The sequence below is a fragment of the Coccinella septempunctata genome, chromosome 7 (assembly GCF_907165205.1).
Source record: "Coccinella septempunctata chromosome 7, icCocSept1.1, whole genome shotgun sequence".
NCBI classification, from domain to species: Eukaryota; Metazoa; Arthropoda; class Insecta; order Coleoptera; family Coccinellidae; genus Coccinella; species Coccinella septempunctata.
Window position 1 is genome coordinate 33,550,110 of NC_058195.1, and position 22,466 is coordinate 33,572,575.

General features: G+C 34.1%; 1 protein-coding gene across 1 annotated transcript in view; it reads right to left on the bottom strand.

Moving 5' to 3' along the window:
• The window catches only part of LOC123317863, a 106,598-nt gene that overhangs the window by 75,475 nt on the left and 8,657 nt on the right, over window positions 1-22,466 (bottom strand). The window lies entirely within an intron of this gene.

Sequence of the window (22,466 nt, forward strand, 5' to 3'; positions counted from 1 at the left end):
AACGCCTCCTTGAGGAATTACAAAACTACAGCACTGAGTTTGGATATACAGAAAGTTTTTGTATGTGGCATAAAGGATTACTATATAAAATGTACACAAAAAAAAAACGTCCTCCACAACTTATCAGAATATGCTAATAATTTCTGAATGGAAGAAGGCTAACAGTTAAAATCGGGCCTTGTATCTCTGGGTATTTCCAACCTGAACAGGGTACACCTCAAGGAAGTCCCCAACTGCATCAAGAGTAGTCAGCTTCTGTCTGACAAGATTTGTCTATGGTTCCAATTGTGGAGAATGAAGCTAAATGCAGACAAATCCCGTTTCATAATTTTTCATCATAGATTAGCCCCAACATCACCATATATATGTATTAACGGAGTTAACATTGGACCAACACCCTCAATGAAATATCTGGGAGTGCAAATTGATAATAAGCTCAACTTCAACCTACAGACAAAGACAGCAAAAAAGAAAGCAATCTCTAGAGCCGAGTATTTTGCCAAACTCATACAAAGGAAACAAGGAATTAATTTGAAAAGTGTCGCCAAAATTTATAAAACTATCTGTCGACCTCTACTAGAATATGCGCACCCAATAAATTGCAGAACTCCAGCATTGAAAAATCTCCTTGTGGCAGAAACAACCTCACTAAGAATCATCTCCAGAATCAGGCATCGCAGCAATGCTCTTCACAACCCACCTAATCCAATGTTAGATTCTAGAACTCAGATTGAACCAATCAACAACAGATTCAATAAACTGAATAAAAAATTTTACACCAGACTGAAGGAAAGCACGGTTATAGCTGATCTATACCACAAAGATGAACACACAACAAATAGAAAATACCCCACACAAACCCTATTGGAGGCACTAGAGGAAATTTTTTTTATTGATAAATATCATATGGACATATCCATTCAATAAGTTATAAGTTATAACATAGCATTTAATCAAATTTGTAATCACTGTAAATTATGGGCTGAAGGACCTCAGGTCGATGGCCATTAAAATAAACTTTTTCTCTCTCTGTCTAAAATAAAATTCTCAAAAGCCACCACTTTTTTGGGTTTCTCGATAGCAGGAAATTTTTTGTCATCCTTCATACAATCTTTGTGATTGTGGAGAAATTTAGATAAAATATAAATCGTTTAGATTCAGATGAAACATTATAAAAATTCACTCACATTCAATATGTTAGCCACCGTCTGATATATTGTAGATATAAGAATATCAGGGGGACTACTTTTTGAATAAGCGAACCTGAATTCTAAATAGCACTTCCAACCTTACTCCGTTCTAGTTACAAAAAGTTGAAAAAATTATTTCATGGCCAACCGAGTGCTAAAATGAAAATGAATGGAATATATATACATGGTTCAACAAGAATGAGATTCTCGATCATTTTTCATTCAAATTTTCAATGAAAGCTTGCAAATGTAGTTGATACATAATGAATTCGAAACTTGATTCAAATATTGTCATTGTATAACTAATAATAATAATCCGTAGAGGAAAACAATAACCATAATGACATCGACATGAGCAGATTGATTTCGAAAGTCCTTGAGGATAATCCTGAAGATATTCTAGATGAAGCACTCAAAAATGATTTCATTTTTCAATCAGATCATGAGCTTTCTGAAAATGTGGATGTTGATCAACATGTGCATGTCTCCAAAAAAACGCAACTCGGCGAAGTGGATAAGATCAAGCCAAAAATTGTAATTCTTCAGGATATTACACTTGACACAAATATGGATAGCAACAACACAAAGTCTGGAAGTATTCCAAGAGGTGAGTGATTTGTCAGTAAAATGAATGAGATTGATGGATCTAATTTCACTGCACAAAAAGCTATCATTAATTTTGAGCAGATATTTGCATGATCAAATATTGTTTGTCAAGAAATCTCATTGTTTTCGAGCTCACAAAATTTCAATATAGCTCGAATAATAATTGTGTAATATTTTTCATCAGACCCTCCAAAAAGTTCGATGTTTTCGGTTCATCATTCCTCTGAATGATGAATATTGTGATATGCGTGTATCACACCTTTTTCTAAAGTGCGTTTCAAGTAGATCTCTTTACTTGGGAGTTTCCCTTTTCTTTGCTTAGGTGAATAATATGGACAGCGTCAAATTGTGAGTTCATCAGGTTGTTTGAGGTAATAATATCATTAACAGAATGCTAGATCCCCCTGAAGGACGAAAAATCAGGCAATATGCCCTATATAATTCACTGAAGCATGGGTGACTAGTTCACCTACTCCAATTTATTTATTTTCATTTATTTATTTATTGTACATTTAGGATGAAAACAGTAAAATGATTACCAACAAAGAACCCACTTAATGACATTGAAAGTTCGAGTTCATTTAGCAAACCAACTAGTCGAAATCGAAGAAAAAAAAAGAACTTCTTTCACAAACTCGGTATAAAAAAATGTTTCAAAGTTTTTTTAAATCTAACAAAATTGTCTGAGAAAATATCTATGCCACCATCCAATTCAAGACCGTTAAAAGTAGCCTGAAATCTCCGCATCGGAGAGTGCTGTCCTGTTTGTTCTTCGATATTGAAGAGAGCTTTATCTCGAAGATCATGACCTGGTACATTCAGATTAACCCTACTAAGCAGAAAGGACGAATCAATCTGAGTGTGAGTCCTGCACCGTCCTACTATACTTCGAAGATAAAATGTGAAATTTTTTTCTTATAGGTGTATAATCCCTGATCTCTATGGTAGTATGAGTATTGAACGCTAGAAATTTAAAGGATTTATTCTGAACACTTTGAACCCTTTTTATGTGAAATGCGTATATTGGGTTCCAGATAGCGGACGCAAAAGAAAGTTTACTGTGAATAAAACCATAGTACAGACCGATGGAAACCCTAGGATCTCTAAATTCTTTGCAACTTCTGTCAATAAATCCCACCATTTTGTTTGACGCACTAATCATCTTATTTATGTGTGGTCGGAATGACCATTTTTCATCAAGCGTCACACCTAAATCAACGATTTCATTGACGTATTTCAACATTTCATTATTGATTTTATATTCATATTATTACGAGATGCTCCTCGTACTGGAACGCTGACGCCAGCTTCGTCTTCGCGGAAAGTGTTAGTGCGAGAAGAAAGTGATGACTCGGATTCTTCCAGAATCCAAGGTTTCCACGTGAAAAGAGACACATTCTAGTTAGTTCCATTTTAGAATTCATTCTGTTTGTAACTCCTTTCCGCTCTGTCCAATTATAAAGTCATTTAGTTTTTCAAAATTGTGATTTATAATTGAAAGAATAAAATTCTTTTTAAAAACAGAGTTTGCGGATCGAAAATCATAATTAGCGCTGCGAACAGGATTTCGCAACGGTTTTCGGTTTTTTCAAGAACGAACTAACTGAAAATAGTTTCCACTAGTGAACACAAACTGTTCGAGGAACCCCGTTGAGTTTTAACTCTTAGTGCGAAATTTAAAATTCACCTGCCCACTTCGACCAGAAGGAAGGACGTTCCACCCTAGGATGCAAATCTTGGTGTAAGTCCTATTTTCCACCACATTTCCTATATCACCAGTATTCTTTATTTCGATGACAGACTCATCTCATCAATTAGAGATAATTGCTGAAGAGCCAGAAATTTTAGAATCTTAGAATTCTCATAATATTCAAGAACGCTTACTTAGGAATAATCGATTTCGGCCGTATCCTATTAGAAATTTCAATAACGAAATGAATCAAAACTCTTCTAACACCCCAACACTCCCAACAGTAGCCGACCCTACAAGACATCCAATTATTACTTAATTCTATTCCAGAATTTTCACCGGGTAAAAATTTATCAATTTTCATAAACGAGGTAGATAATTTAGTCTTACATTTACGTGGCAGACTAACAACCGATCTCGAATTTTGCTTGAATTTTTCGATCCGTTCGAAAATCTTAAATGAAGCACGAGACTTCATCTCTTTCCAAAATGCGACGGATTGGTCTTCGATCAGACGTGCTCTCCTTCAGAGATACGGAGATCAAAGGAACGAAGAACTATTAATTGCAGCGGTTTCACAATGCGTCCAAAAAAGACACGAAAATTATTTAGATTATTATTGCCGAATTTCAAAAACTCTGAGTGAACTCTTACAACACCTCTCTTTGAATATACAAGACCAAAATCTATTAACTTATAAAAAATGCGAAGCAGAGAAATTGTCACTAAAAACATTCCAAGCAGGATTACTCGAACCTTATAGATCCTATGTAAGCAATTTCGAGTTGAAGAGCTTAGAAGAATGCATCAATAAATGTAAATTTTATGACAACAGGAAACAAGAATGGGAATATTCCGAATTTCTTCGTAAATCCCAAGAAACCAAGAAGCCTTTGGCACAACCTCATTTCAAACAGAATCAAAATTATAATGATCATTTACCTAGATTTTCTAATAACAGTTTCAATCAAAATTTACCAACAAGATTTTTCAATAACGCTTTCAATCAAAATTTACCAACAAGATTTTCCAATAGCAACTCTAATCAAAACTTACCAAACATTGTTTTTCCAAATAATCAACCTTTGAGAAATAATCAGAAATTTTTCACAAATCAAGAAGTTTTTGGTACTAAACCAGGGTCAAGTATCTATAAATCGAATCCAGAACCGACACCAATGTCAATTTCGACCAGAAATACAAAACCGACGCCTATGTCGATTTCTACCAGAAATTCGAAATTCCCACAAAAACAATTATTCAACGTACAATTCAAACCCGATGATGTAATCGATCATGAAGCTGAATCTTACGAACCCGAACATTCTGAAGAAAATGTTATGAATTTTTCCGAAGAAGATGAGAATTATTATTACGAAATGGATGAAAATTTTCAAGAAGCTCCTCCAGAAACCCCAGGAACTTAGATCTCAATTCCTTGAAAATAAAATCAAAAATTCCTTACATTTATCTTCCAAAAATAAATTTGAAAATTTTAATAGACTCGGGTGCCACAAATTCAGTCATTAATAGAAAACCAGCATTTGAGAAATTTTTCCAATTTTTGTTCAAAGAAAAATTCAGTGTGTCCGGATTAGGAAATACAATTAACGCTGATGATAACATCAGCATGAAAAAGATTATTCAAGAACAAATTCAAAAACTTTTAGATGATAATATCATTCGTCCATCTATTTCACCCTACAGTGCTCCAGTTTGGATTGTAGACAAAAAGAAAGATGCTTCCGGCCAAAAGAAATATCGTATGGTCATTGATTATCGCCGTTTAAATGAAAAAACCATTGAGGATAAATATCCGCTCCCGCGAATAGAAGAAATTTTGGATAATTTAGGAAAAAGTTGCTATTTTTCGACACTCGATATGGCAAAAGCCTTTCACCAAATCGAAATGGACGAGGAATCAATAGAAAAAACTGCATTCACCGTGAATAATGGTCACTACGAATATCTTCGTATGCCCTACGGATTGAAAAATGGACCCAGTACATTTCAACGCGTAATGGACAATGTACTTAAAGAATATCTTCATAAGTTTTGTTTCGTTTACATGGATGACATTGTCGTATTTTCAAAATCGTTACAAGAACATATTTGCCATTTGAAATCAATTTTTGAAAAAATTAGAGAATTCAACCTCAAAATTGAACTTGACAAATGTGAATTTTTGAGTAAAAATGTCGAATTCTTAGGACACTTAATAACTCCTGACGGAATATCTCCGAATCCCTCTAAACTGAAAGCTGTTGAAAAGTACCCTATTCCACGCACAGTGAAGGAAATCAAATCATTTTTAGGATTAATAGGTTATTACAGACGATTCATTCAAAATTTTGCTCACATAGTTTCTCCCATGACCAAATGCCTTAAGAAAGGAGCGAAAATTAAAATTGATGATCCCGACTATGTAAATGCTTTTCAATTATGTAAAGAATTATTGACAAATGCTCCGATATTAGCTTATCAAGATTTTGAAAAAACATTTAAATTAACAACAGATGCTTCAAATGTTGCAATTGGAAGTGTATTATCACAAGACAACCGCCCAGTTGCCTATTATTCAAGAACCCTAAATTCAGCCGAAAAAAATTATTCAACCATAGAAAAAGAACTCCTATCAATTTTAGATTCAACAAAACATTTTCGACCATACCTCTACGGACAAAATTTCATAATAGAAACTGATCATAATCCCCTTGTTTGGCTTTATAAAATAAAAGAACCTAATTCCAGGCTCATAAGATGGAAATTGAAACTTGATGAATTTGATTTCAACATAATTCATAAAAAAGGAAAAGAAAATAAAGTTGCGGATGCCCTATCGCGAATTGAAATCAATAACAGAGAAAATGAAGACTCTTTATTATCAGAAAATGACCTAAATATAGAAGTTTCCTCAATTTTACCTAATATTAATGATCTTCCGGTACTTAGTGATGAAGAACTTGAAAATATTTTGAACCCCCCAGACAATCGTCAAAATAACGATGATCCCAATCATCAACATGAAGCAAATAATAATGATTCTAATACCACCATTCATTCAACTCAAGAAGACAATGGAAAAGTTATTCCAATCACGGAATCTTCTGTGAATATATATCCGAATAGAATTATTCTAAATATTGGCGAACAATACAATTTAAAATTCACAAAAAATTTTCAGGAAAATACTTACAACATAACAATAAGACAAAATTTCATGGAAAATGATTTTTCAACTTTTATCAAAGAAATTTTTAGACCGAATGAATCTTACGGAATATTTTTCAGAGATAATAAATTACGACTCCCTTTCATCAGATTTTGCAAAGAATCCTTCAATTACTCCGTGAAACTTTATATAAGCAACACCCTTTTATTAGATGTACCTTGTGAAGAGAATCAAGTCGAAATCATTTCAGAATATCATGATAAAAACCATAATGGTATTTCAGAAACATTTAATCAATTATCGAAAAAATACTATTGGCCAAAAATGAGGAATAAAATCACAGAAATCATAAATAAATGCGAATTATGCCTTAAATCAAAATACGAGAGAAACCCTTATAAATTGAAATTTTCAGGTCCCCTCCTAGCTAAGCGACCTTTCGAAGTAATCCACATTGATACATTTTCTTTTCAAAATTCGAAGTTTTTAACAATAATTGATTTATTTTCAAAATACGCGCAATCATACCTTTTAAAAGACGGCACTGCTTTAACAATTCTCAATAAATTACGTCATTATTTTTCACATCACAATATTCCACAAAAGATTGTTTGTGACGAAGGACGAGAATTTCAGAACAAGACTTTCACAGAGTATTGTAAATTGAACAAAATCAATTTACATTTTACAACAGTGAACAATCCGAGCTCAAATTCCCCAATTGAACGATTCCATTCAACAATTTTGGAAAAACTCAGAATTCTCAAATTGAAAAACCCAAATGAAAATCCAGCTAATCTCATGATTACAGCAACATTAATTTATAATCAATCGATACATTCAGCGACTGGTTATTCACCTTTTCATTTACTTTATGGTCCATACGACAAATTACCAGAATTTGATTTGAATATGACTATTTATGAGCAGTATAACGAAAAACGAAAACAGGAAATTTTGCCATTTTTTGATCATATTTACGAACGAAATAAAAACAAAGCTCAGAAAACATTAAACGAGCTGAACGAAAAGCGAAATGACCCTCCAAATTTAGAGCAAGCAGAAGTTTACGTCGAACGAAACAGACCGAGAAAAACGGATCCACCCTTCGAAAAAATTATTGTTGAACAGCAACAACAAAACAAAATAAGTGGTCTAACTACAAAATCAAGAGAAACAACAGCGCACATACAAAAAGTCAAAAAACTAAGAAAAAACGTTTGTTCTTTTCAGGATACTGCTGATCCTTCTGATTCAGACCCAAATAAACCAGGCCCTTCAGGTCCACGAAATAAAAAGTAATGGATACTTTGAAGAACCTTTGAGTCATGCCAAAATTCTTGATCATTACCATAATTTTCTTTTCTTCATAAATATTACCAATTTGCAAGACAATTTCCATCAGTTGAACGATAATTACCCCGTCGACTTTTTCACCAATTGAGTTTGAATTTGGATCAAATCGAACAAATCTTACGAAAATTTGTCAATAGAAAAGTTAGAAGAGGTTTGGCTAATTTCATCGGAAAAGGTATTAAATTCATTACAGGTAACCTAGACGATGATGATCTGAAAACTATTAACGAAAATTTAGAAAGCCTTCACAACAGCAAATCTTCCGAAATCGAAAAGATAAATAAATTAACTTCTTTTGCTAATCATTTGTCAAAAAGATATTCAGAAGATTTGGCTCTGCTAAACGAAAATATTATTCATACTAAAGCATTATTCCAGAATATTGAATCTACCGAAGGATTTCGAATCATTGTAGAATACCAAATGCTTCAGTCCCAAGCACTCTTGAACACTTTATTAATGCTAGAAAGGACTATAAGTTTTGCAATGAGAGAAATTCCAAATTTAGAAGTCATTAAAGTTGAAGAACTTTATTCCATCGGGACATATCTTGAAAAAATTTATAAGACACAGCAACTATCACCAATTGATCATGTTCATCTTTTCAAAATAATCGAATATGCAAAAATGTCTGTAATTGGAACGGAGGAAACTATCACATTCCTTCTCAAAATCCCAATTCTCAAACGAGTAATTGCTTCATATTCCCGAATCTACCCTGTACCCAATACCCAAGATATTGCTGTGATCCCGCCAAGGACGTATTCCATCAAAATCAACAACGAGAAATATTGGACCAATGAAATATGCAAATCAACATTGGGAAGTTCGATGGTGCTTTGCCTTCAACAGCCTACCAAGGAAGCATGCATTCTGTCAACCCCAGGTCGATGCCAAACAACACTAGTGAACAACGACTTCAACATCATCCACCCGCTGAAGAATCACCAGCTCCTGACCCTCTTCAAAAAGAACAAAACAGTACTAGAAGACTGCCATGGAATTCTATTCAGGAAATCAATCCAGGGAATCAACCTTCTAAGTTCCACCTGCCGAATTATTATTGAAGAATCCATCTACGATGACACAGTTCCGATTTTCGAAATAACTGCCAAAAACATTTCGAAAATTTCATTGAACTCCACCCACAAAATTGAATTTCACCTGAGGCATCTGAAAGAACCAACTTCAATCCTTCAAGAAGCAGAAAAACTTTCAGACCAGCCCATGTACCTACATCCAATAACTCAGGTCATTCACCAGTCTACAAGTGTGATATTGTGCTGTTTCACAATTCTTGGAATCATCTTCGTTATAAAGAACAAAACAAGGATCTCCGAGTTAATCTACAGTCCAAGGAAAATCATACACGTAGAAATGGAAGACATCACCCAAGGCCACCCAGCAGATTACAGAGACGTTATCTCTTAAGGGGGAAAGTATTACGAGATGCTCCTCGTACTGGAACGCTGACGCCAGCTTCGTCTTCGCGGAAAGTGTTAGTGCGAGAAGAAAGTGATGACTCGGATTCTTCCAGAATCCAAGGTTTCCATGTGAATAGAGACACATTCTAGTTAGTTCCATTTTAGAATTCATTCTGTTTGTAACTCCTTTCCGCTCTGTCCAATTATAAAGTCATTTAGTTTTTCAAAATTGTGATTTATAATTGAAAGAATAAAATTCTTTTTAAAAACAGAGTTTGCGGATCGAAAATCATAATTATATATAATTTTTCGAATTTTCTTAGTGAATGAAATATGAAAACATTTCGACGGGTTCCGAACTAAATTATTCTAATCTAAAGGTTGATCGGGTAGGTCAAAACACATAAATGAAACGGGACATACTATGAAATTCTCAGATGCTAGGTGTTTACGATCTGAAAGAAATAAAGACAAAAGGGAGTTTTTGGAGGCTATTCGGCTGTTGAAATCATGAGTCATAAGAATAACTTAAATATAAACTCAGATTTCAATCTCCATCTACTGTAATATCGTCGAACTGATCAATGTGAGTGAGAGTGGATGATTCTGTCATGATAAAACGCCTTTGCACTTCCTTAGTTTGTGACGTTGCTTGGCCTCAATTATCATTCTTGTCTGTGTCTTTTGTTGTTCTATGTTTTTCAACCTTTGACATTATTTCATGTGTTTCTTTTAAAATTAGAATGTTGGCTTGGGATTCATTTGAGATTTTAACTGATGAGTTATATGGATATTGTAATTTTATTGTTATTAATAGTTAAGTCTCACATTGTTGTAAGTTATTTTAATCTTACCTTTTTTGTATTTTTTACAACATTATTGCAATTTTTCTAGTAGCTCCGAAGAAGGACAAGACACTGTCCGAAAGCTTGGTTAATACAATAAAGAGCTAAAAACTATAGAGTTGACTACATACCCGATCAACCTTCAGATTAGTATTTGTATAGTCGAGATAAACAACCATCTAAATTTTTCTGTTTGCAATATTGTGCTAGTCTTTCAAGGTCCTCTTGAATTTTCTGACAGTTCTCCAATGATCGAACGCTTCGAAAAATCTTTGAGTCGTCCGCGTAAAGAAGTATCCAAAAATGTGTGAAGCAACCTTTGATATTGTTTATATGAATCAGGAAAAAAAGAGGGCCCAGATGGCTACCCTGAGGAACGCCAGATGTACTAAAGAAAGGTTCAGATCTGTGGCCACCAATCGAAACAAAGCCCACCCTTGCCTATCTTCTATCAATGAATCGGGTAAGCCAACCTCCAATTCACTTAAAATGTCCTATGCTTTTACTATTTGTTGGAAAATTCGTATTCATGATTATGCTACTACCAGTAGCTCAAAAATATGAAGTTGGCATCTAATTGTTATTCTGTACCATGAAATGAGAAACATAATGGACGAGTAAGTGGTGTAAACTAAATTTATGTAGTTTTTTTTTCAATTTCAGTACAACAAAGAAAAAAGGCCCCCCAAAAAACACTCCTGTTTGTTTTGTCACAAGCACGTTTTCAAAATTTATAGGCATTACCTGACAGTACATAAAAACGAGGTGAGAAATTCAGCCCTCCTGCCTAAAAAAACACAAAATCGCCAAAAACTCCTCGATAACCTTAGGGAAAAAGGTGATTATCTTTACAATACCACAAAAGATGAAAATGAACCCACCATAGTATGCAGAACAGGGAACGGCCAAAGTGATGCGGTGTGTTGTCCAAACTGTAGAGGTTTCTATAGTAAATTAAATCTGAGAAACCATTTACTGCATTGCGACCCTGAACTGTTTCGGAAGAAAAAAGGTCGAACAACTATTCAACCTGAGGCTAGAAAAATGATGAACCGGCTTCACTGCCGGACTTCAAAGGACTTGAAAGAAAAGATTTTTCCTTACATGCGGGAAGATGATGTTGTGAACATTATCAGATATGATGAAGCGGTCATCCAGTATGGGAATTATTCATGTAGGAAATATACGTCCGAACATCATGCCGCTCAAATAAGGTCCCACTTGAGAGCATTTGGAAAGCTCTTATTAGCAGCCAAGGAGATAAATCCTACAATAAACAATATGAATGATCTACTGGATGCAAGGAATGTTCCTCTTATTATCGGAGCTATTAACAAAGTAGCAGGTCTGAATGAGGAAACGGGACTGTATCGAGCACCAGCGACTACAATGTCCTTAGGAACGGAGCTGAAGAAACTTTGTAAACTAGTCCAAATGAAATTCATCAAAAAATCTGATAAAGACAATATAAAGAGGATGAAAAATTAACTTACCGTTTTCGATTTGGAGTTCAATGTAACTATTAATAAAAATGGAATAAAAAGTCAAAAAATTTTGACTGATTGCTCAGTTCAGAGATTTCCTAGAATCCAAAATGAGGCTGTGAAAAATATTCTGCAAAGGAGAGTGGATGAAATTAGAAGAATACACCCTGCTTCATCTAGCTATTTTCAACAGAAAGCGTCTAGGGGAAACCCAAAGAATTCTTATAGATGACTTCAAACATTATGAAGTAATTGAGGACAATGAGGTTGAGAATGAAGATTGGATCACCAAAAAACAGAGCAGAAAATGGGCAAGAATTAAATTAACCGGAAAGCTGGGCAACGATAACACATTACTGGTGCATAAAGATTTAGGATTCAGAGCGATCAACTTAATCCTGAAATTCAGAGAAGATGCTGGCGTTAATCAAAGCAATAGATATATTCGGTGAACCATCTCAATATCGCTCTCAAAAAACATTTCAGGCTTGCACTTTAATAAGAAAAATATCAAAGGAATCTGGAATTCCTAATAGTGAACTGATGAGAACCAGACTTCTAAGGCAACATTTGGCAATAGAAACAGCACACTGGCGGCCCGTCAGGGACGGCAGGGTCGGCAGTGCCGACCCAAAATTTCGCGAGCAGCAAAAATGTGAATTCTCACTTCTGTAAAATAATAATGTATTAGAAATTCTCCAAACATTACATAGCTCTCAAGAAAATTTGTAAAAATATTAGGTATATGATATCTGATATCAATGGAATATGGAACTTATTTGAAATACGCTGTTTCAATTTAAATCCCTACTCGGTCCGTAGACAAAATACGCTCATCTCCAATCGAGCAATGAAGACAGCGCCGCAGATGCCTTCTCTAGCGACCGAGTGACCAACCGTTCATTCTGTTCATTCAGGTACGGCATGCCGAATCTGCATTGTAAACATATCAAAGTAGCGCTTATATCAATGAGTCAAATTGCTTCAACTTGAATAATTTTTGTTGGAATTTCATTCGGATAACAATTAAAATTAGATAAGCCTCTTATTTAATGTTTTTTTCGCCAATATCCGATAGTTTCATGTCACATAACAAATTACAAGACATCGCTGTTATTTAAAACGAATTTTTATCGTATTTGTTAATTTTTATAAACGTGAGTGCTGAATATATAATACTAATGAAGTTCCGACAATTTTTTGAGAACTTTTCAAAGAATAAAGACCAAAACTATGATGAAAGTTGATATTCTTGGCTCAATACTTCGCACGGTATAGGACATATAGGTCCTGCAGGCAGCGACCCTGCCGACCCTAGAATGCCTCTCTTCGGTAACTCGAAGAATGATCGTTCGGGATATCTCGATCGAAGATTATAGAGTTAGGAACCAAGCGTATACACTTGCGGTAGCGCCATCTGGTGGTTCAATTGTTGTGTTACTAAGATGCCAAGAATGGTTAAAATATTTATTCGACGGCCATTTGGGGAAACATAATTTGACTTTTGTAAGATTTGAAGAAACATGGCCGTTTTGTTTTGATTCTCTTTCCGCTCGTCGTTTATTTAGTCGTTTATTATTAGAGTTTTTTGTGTATTTCCTTAGTGAAAACTTCAAAATCAAAGAAAAATATCTTTGCTCAAAATGTCTTATGGAAACTATTGTATGGTGAGGAACTGTGGAAACTGTAGTACAAAAGATTCTCCGAATATAAGTTTTGTGAATTTACCATAAATATCTGAACGTAAGTATTCAAACTCGTACAATGTGACTCTGATATTGATTGATTTTTATTTTCAGTACTCTGAAGTGAATAGGATTTTCAGTATGTCCAGACATTGACTTGGTGAACTGCAGTAAAAAAGTTTCTCCTGGAATACGTAGAGTCATTATAGATTCTTCGAGGTTGCATCTCCTAAATACTGAGCAGAAAAAAGAAATTTGTTCTCTGATGTACGATGAAATTAGTCTATGTGAAGAGTTGCACTTTGGCGATCACCACATTGTCTATGAGTAAGTGGTGAGACAAGCTGAGGATGGTATAAAAGAGTAAGTCCAAAACTTCAAGTGAAAAAGACAGAGCAATACAAAGTACTAGAGAAACCAACAGGTCGAATTTGGGAATAATTTTTAACTTTAAATCTGATTTTCTCAAAACCAAATAAAATGCACTTGTACTCCTAGGCTCTTACACTACAATTTTATACATTAGAATAGATACACGTATTTCAATTTATCACTGAATTTTATCATTTATAGCTGGACATATGTATTATTAGGTTGATATGCAATTCATGTTATTAGTGAAGTTATTTGCATTTTGGAGTTGACTTGTTATTCTTACATATCTTTACCGACATACAGGTTACACCTATGTAAATTTGTTTTTAATTGTGGTTCTGAAAATTTTGTAACTAATCGTAAAAGAATTCTTGAGATATGTTGTATCGAATATTTGTTCATATTAATTTCCGATGATCTTACAAATTCAACTGATTCTGTTGGAAAAAAATGTATTGTGTAGAAATTACACCTTTGATATATAACATTTCACCATGTTCTGTTGTGTCCTATATTCAGAGCTCAATTATTTGTGTACAGGATGTTTTCAAAGGTGAATTATTTTCACCAATTGTACCTTCCGTTGAGAAAAAGCCTGACCTTTGAATACACCATGTAAAATCTTCAATTTTGTCAAATTTTTCTATATGTTTCAAATAAAAAGTATAGCAAATCTAACAAAGTATTTCATTAATATTAATTTATTCACAACAATGTTTAGATGTTGTTTTGTCGCTCAGGATGTTTTTTCTGGTTTCGACCAAGTCTACTCTAATTCAATAAAAGGAATAGAATTAGAATTTCGCGTCCTTTTATTGAGGAACAGAATTCGAAATTCGCGCCCTTCAATTATGAAATAGAAAACTGTTATTCAACAGTTTGAGAGCAGGATTTCAGCGCCACCTGATTGTCAATTGTGTGCAACACAGGCCAAAGCGAATACGCTTTTTAGTACTAGCGATATGAGGCGGTTTCCTATCTTCCTAACTCTATAATCTTTGATCTCGATTCTATCGTTTGCGCTCGAGGTGATGTTAATTTCTCGCAATTCTCAATTTCATTAGAAACCACTTTTGTTTGTTTTTCCAATTTTATTTTATGGATACAGCACGGAGGATGGATGGTTTTAAAAAAATAATAAAAGCGTTAATTTTTACTCAAAAACACATTTATTGACGGAATCAGATTCTCAAGGAAAAAGCATTTGAGACAGTCAAGTGTGGAAAATCACATCAGGCATGTGGTGGCCGAAATCGGTGATGCAGTGCTGGAGGCGCTTTGGCTGTGTGGGCGGTCGCCCCATCCTGTTGGAACCACACACGTCGGATTGGAACACGTTGCCGTCGTAATTCGGGGATAAAGAAGTTTTGATCATTTCGACGTAGCGCTCTGAGTTCACGGTAACAGCACGACCATTAACGTCTTCGAAGAAGTAAGGGCCAATGATGCGAGTTTGCGATACAGCGCACCAAACCGTAACTTTTGGGCTGTGCAGCGGTCTTTCGTGTAAGTGTTGTGGATTTTCATAAATGCTAGGAACACACGAGTCTAACGGCACCTTCCCCACTTCTCTCGTCCTCAGTGGGGGAAAGTTATGCCCATCTGAAAAACGTCCGCCCTCCGTGCCGCACCTTGTATATATTTTCGGTTCTTATTTTCATATTTGTTCCGAAATTATGTTCAATTTTCAAGTGGTATTTTCGGTTCTTATTTTCATATTTGTTCCGAAATTATGTTCATTTTTCAAGTGGTATGCAGGGCTAAAATAGTTATTTCTCAATCATTCTTCAGAGATTATTGAAACAGAAACAAAAATTTGGCGAAACTCCACTATGAAAAACTAACGCACCCAGTGCAGTACCCCATGGTGATGTGCAAACCTGCATAATACATAGGTATAGAAAATATTTGAAAAAAAAAAAATATATATATATATCTCTGCCGACCCACGATAAATATGCTCGAGCCGCCACTGAAACAGCATCACTTAACGTTGATTCCAGATTAGAAAGTAGACTGTCAGATTTCATGTCACATAGTATTCATGATGTTCATTATATTTTGACAAGAAAAAATACGACATTATGAAGGTATCAACACTTCTTGAGGATTTTTCGTCTACAAAGAAATCCCCACTATTCTCCAATGGGGAAACAGTAGCTGCAGAACATTTCGACGAAATTAGAGAAGAAGTCAGTGCGATCACTCGAGAGCTACAACTTCGAATTCACAAAAAGGATCTGATTATGAACCATCTACCTCCGAAAGTTTTTCAGAGCATTGACGAAGATAGGCTTTCTGAGTCAGAACTGAATTATGCTCTAGGTAAGACTTGTTCGCTACTAAGTACAGGGGGATATTCATGCAAAAAAAATTCAATAACTAACTTTTCTTCCAAAAGACATCTTTCCATACCAATTTCAGAGTATTTTTCGAAGCAGTTGAATAAATTTCAATAGACAATGCTAGATCATAAATATTTACTAATTTTATATTGATTTTTGGAACACTTTGAGGAGATGCTCCCTTCAAAGGTTAATGAATATGTTTTCTTTTGTTATTCACTATTTATAGTAGATGTTCGCAAACGTTCAGTTGATTATAAGTATTATTGGTCATACTAGATGAATTATTCAAGTTATTTTATAGGAAAGCAATCAAGACGTATCGCATGGTGCAAGGAAGAAATTGAGCTGGTGAAAGGGACATTCGTCCCGTGAAGTGAGACAAGTTTGGCAACACAGGGGAAGGTCTAGAATTTCTAATAGCACGCGTGCTGCGTCGCGCGTCGTAAGTATTCAGTTTGTCGACCATTCGCGTCGTGTTGTTTTTAGGTCGGTTTTTAGTGTTTAGTGTTGTGATAGTGAAAAATAGTGTAATAGTGATAGTGAAAAATAGTGTAATAGTGATAGTGAAAAATAGTGTAATAGTGAAGTTAATTGTGTCTGAGGACTAAAGGGAAACTGAATTTCCGTTTGGTGAGTAAGTTTTTATAAGCTTCTTCTTGCAGGATCCATTTCGAATCATGCCTAATAAATGTTGTGTTCCTAGCTTCAAGAGCAATTATAAATCCTCAGGAAATCATTATGTTAGTGTATTTTCGTTTCCCAAAAATGAGGAACTCAAACAATCATGGATAAGAGCGATTCCAAGGAAAAATTTCATTCCCGATAAATACAGCGCGGTTTGCGAAATTCATTTTGACGCTAACGATATCGTGAAATTTGAAAAAACCTTACAAGCTGATGGAACTATAAAACAGTCACCAATTAGATGTCCACAATTGAAAGAAAATGCAGTTCCCAAAATCTTTCCATATTTACCGTCTTATTTAACAAAGAAAAATCCCATTCAGAGAACTAATCCCCAGTCTAGAAGAAATGAAATTATTGAGCGAAGTAATAACGAGATTGAAAATTTTTGGAATTCTGATTTGATCAAAGATTTCGATGACCTCAAAATCAATTTCGGTAACAATGTGGATATCTCGGGTTGGGAAACGAAAATATTCGACAACAAAATATACCTCTTTTTATTGAATTTTCAAGAACCTGTAATACTCGCTGTAATAGTAAATGCTTCAATTATAATCAGTGAAACCCTTCAGGTTGAAATTTTCATTAAAAATATTCAGTTGGCATATAATGATTTGAAATGGATCCTACCTTTTGATCCAAAACTCTCAAGGTGGTCCCAGCTTTCGAATTTACTTTCACGTTATAAGTTTGTTGATGAAGTAAGCTCGGAAGATAGGGGTGTTGTTGATCTAGAATGAGAATTTTGAGAAACTCAGACAATTGGAAATAGCAGCGGATCAAATGCGGCAAATCATCAGTAAAAATCCAAAATATTCATCATGTAGTATAGTAATGTCATTTATTTTATATTCTCAATCGCCTTCGTGTTATCAGTTATTGCGAAATTTTTTTGTTTTGCCATCTACACGATATTTACAGAGTATCTCATCAAGGCTTCAAGTTTCCGCGAATTCTGAAGGAGGAAATGAATGTTACCTCTCTAATATAGCTCGCCCTTTATCCACTTTAGATCGCGTTGTAGTTCTGTTAATAGACGAAATTTATATCAATCCCCGATTAGATTATAGATCGAAAAATATAATAGGTTCTGCTGTCAATTCTACTGACCAATTCGCTAAAACCGTTTTGTCATTTATGATCAGTTCCTCGTTCGGAAATTTAAAAGAAATTGTTAAATTGCTACCGGTGCAAAACATAAAAGGAACTGAAATGGTGCAGATCACTAGAGAAATTATAGATTTTGTACAAAATTGTGGTTTCGAAGTTTTAGCCGTTATTACCGATAATCATTCCATAAATAGGGTAATGTTTAGATCCTTCTCGGATTGCTTTAAAATTCCTAATCCAAAAGATGAGCAAAAGCGAATATTTCTGACGTTTGATTTCGTTCATATTTTTAAAAATATTTGGTAAAACTGACTTAATTTGAAAAATTTAGATAAAACCTTTGTTTTTTTGGACTTTGAAGATCTACAAACTAAAAGATACGCAAAATTTCAAAATTTTATAGATATTTATAATGTTGAAAAAAATTCCTTAATCAAGCAAGCATTCAAAATTTCTTATGAATCTCTTTATCCCTCGGTATTCGAACGCCAAAAAGTAATTTTAGCCGACAACATTTTTCATTCTTCAACCATTTCTGCTTTGAAGTCGAAGGAAATGAATGATACCGCTCAGTTCACCGAAATTATTAGGAAATGGTGGGATATCGTAAATAATAATTCTTGTTTCAAAGGAATGTCGAAGAGAAATGAATGGAGCACACCTTTCTATAAACAAAATTTGGAGACGGATCATGAATTGGAACTTTTGAAAATTTTCTGGCTGGATAAATGGCATCACTTATCGGGTTGTAATGGTAAATTGTCAAACGAAACTTATCAGGCCTTACGTCAATCTACTTTAGTTTTCATAGAAATAATAGATTATTCATTCAAAACATACGGGGATTTGAAATTCATTTTAGGTGGTTAATTTAGTACAGATAATTTAGAAAAAAGGTTTGGCTTATATCGGTCTCTGTCGGGGTGCAATTATAATGTGTCATTCCATGATATTTCAGGAGCAGAAAAGAAAATAAGAATCAAAAAAATCTTCAAACGGACTGATGGAAATTATTCAATAAAGGACATCAAAGAAAATTTTGTCGTAGAGGATGATGTTGATGAGGTCTCAGATAATCATTGTGATGTCATTGATTTTCTTTATATTCTGGATACGGATTATCTTCGAAGTTGTGATATGGATAAATCTTCAAAAATTTATGTTTCAGGTTATGCAGCTCATTCCATTTCAAAGAAACTTCCGTGTGCGGATTGCATTTCTTTAATAAGAGCGGAAAAGGGAACTTACGTAGATATTATATTTTGACAATTTACAGAGAAACGGTTTGTCTATTGCCACTGATCCTGTCATGTTCATTTTTGTTCACATGTGCTCCATTTTTGAATATATTTTAATTGATCAAAATTGTGCGTCAAAATTTCAACTTACTACGGATCAAAAACAGATTCTTTGCAAATTAACAGAACGTAGTATCGAATTAGATTTTTATTATTCCGATTTTTCAGAAACTTGCTGTTGTGGACGTGATTCAAAAAAAAATTTGTATTCGCTTTTCTCAACTTTTGCGAACATATTATTGAATAATTATGTGAAAAATAGGAATAATCAGACCATTTTCAACAAGCGAGAGAGAAAGAAGGCCACTGGTGCAGATCGTCACAACCCAGACGGCACCCAATATTGCTGGAATATGCCTACAAGATCCCATTTTCCAATAGATATTGCAATATCCCTGGAATATTCCTTGAATATGCTGTGTTATCTTATACCCATGAAGAATATTCATCGAATATGTTTTCACGAATATTCGTCAGATATTCTCCTTGAATAATACTGGAATATTCAAACGGCATATCAAGCTGAAATGTAAGAATTTGAATATTCCGAGAATATTCGAAGAGAATATCTGACGAATATTCATGAAAATATCGATGCATTTTTGCCAAAGTAACGTAAGTGACATTTTTGGTGAAAATCATGTTTCTTCATTAACGTAAAGCTTTTATTGTTAAGAAGGTACTGCCAAAGTGTAGTAAGCCTAGAATTACTCTAAACCCTAATTTTTAGCTATTTTAAAAACGTATGTCCAGAATTCTTTTAATCATACCCGTCATGGAAACGAAAGTTCAACACTAATTTCACCATAGTAATGTAAGCTATCGTTTTTTACCGCCATAATAACGTAAGTCCCGGGCGGTTTCTGCGACTTACGTCCGTTTTTCACAGTCAGTGTTTGGCTTACGACAGTAACAGATTCGTGCTACCATCGACTAAAATTATTGATTTTAGGTAAGTAAAATAACGGAAAGCGTTTTTTTTTGTACTTAGAATTCAAAAATATCACAACGTTAACTAGCATTATGTATAAAACTTGATTTCATATTTAATTTCGTTTATTTTATTTCAAATTATTGTGTCATAACCTCAAAGCCTGTGAGAAATTTACAGGAATGAATCCTGTATACAGGGTGTTTCTGAATAGCTGTCCGGTATTTTACAGGGTATTTTTAAGCTAAAATGCTTCGTTTCCAATATACAGGGTGTCAAAGTTTTATTTTTAATTTTGTTTTTTCTGCATAATTTTTTAAATACTTAATGTCGATATCTGGATAAAAATTGGTAATTTTTTGGGTATTTTGACATTAGAAATTTGAATTTAATCTTAATTTAGCTCTTACTTGTAGGGGCACCACCAACATGTCTGAGTTTTTCAATCACTGTTACGTGAAAAAGGTCTATATCAGAAGTCGCTATAAGCAACCGTTTTCGAGGTATTTGAATTTGAAATAATCGATGCATGTGACATTGAATGGCAAAAAGCAGGACTTTTTTCCAAAATCTAAACATTTCGAAAACGGTTGCTCCTAGCGACTTCGAATAAGAAGACAGTTTTCACGTAAAGATGATCTAGGAACTAATTTTTTTAACCAAAAATAAAACTTCGATGCCCGAAACGAAACATCACCCTGTAAAATGTCGGACACTTATTTAGTAATACCCTGTTAAAACAATATTTAAGTGATTTCATTTGTTTTTCTAAATTGTGAAACGTGTAAAATTTATGAAATGTCATCTAAATCGATTTAACTTTAGACCGGTACATCGTTTGTGAAAAAATAACAGTTAAAAAATGTAAAATTCTCAGTCGGAATTTTTCTAACAAGACGGTTAAAGATAGAGAAAAATGGCTTGCATGTTTCTATTCTGATTTTTATAGAAGCTATTAAACATTGTAAACATAATTATTTGTTTACTTTCAGATTATGTCTATGGTTAGTTCAAGAACAAAAAGAATTTTCGCGGCTCTTAGGCAAAATGATGAATCGAATAATAATGTTTATTCTGAGGAAGAAATCGGGTCTATGCCGATATCCATTATTTCAAGTGACAATATTTTTGATCTACATAACTCGAACTATAATAACGAATATACTATTGAAACTACTTTAGTAAATGAAGACGTAATCGAAATAGATCAATCAGCTTTATTGCCTTCTAACAATTTGAGTCCTCATGAAAATGATCTTAACAATACCATGCAAAAAGAAATACACGTACCAATAAGTAGTACTGATAGCACAAATGGGACAGTGGGTGTTCAATTTGAACAAGAAAGCGATTTAGAAGAATATTTTCAGCCGTTAGTTAATTATGTTAACAATAAACGCATAGAGTTATACCATGAAACAAACAACTGTAATGTCTTTTCAAAACTCGTAGATTATGATTCGACTTCTTCGGAGAATGATGACACACTGGAACTTACTAAAAAAGGTGATGCATTGCAAAAGCAAAATAAAATCAAAATATTAATTGGAAAAGGCAAGGGAAACAAATTCAATTCCGAAAATTCATTTCATAGTGATCCAGATTTTAATCCGTCTTCTGATTCGGATTCAGATACAAGCCATCCGAATGAAGCTATATCTTTAGTTGGAAAATCAGGAATGAGGAAAAGAAAAAAACCCAACAAAAAAGAAACTAAAAAGTGCGAGTACAATTTTGGCAAAGGTAGATCAGTAAAAGAGAATCCCTGTAAAAAAAAATGTCAGCATAAATGCTCTGCTAAAATAACTGAGATTACACGCCATGACATCCACGATTTTTATTGGGGCCTTGGTAATTATGAAAAGCAAAGAAATTGGTTATTGTCGTGTGTCAAAAAGGTAGACATATTGCGAAGAAAAACAGAAGCAGAGTATAGCAGACGACATAATTCCTATAAGTACTTTATCAATTGGGACGATAAAACACTTGAAGTGTGCCAGCAGTTTTTATTAAAGACGCTAGATATTTCGCAAACGGTTATGCGATATGCAATGAAACATGCTGTACAAAATACATGTAAAAGTGATCATAGAGGCAAACACGAACCTGTCAACAAAACAAGTTCAGAAATGATCAATAAAATAAACGATTTTATTAAGCAGTTGCCAGCTGTACCATCCCATTATTGTCGAAATCAAAGTAGCAGAAAATACTTACCACAGGAATTGCGAAATGTTAGTTTCTTGTACCGGATTTTTATTAAAC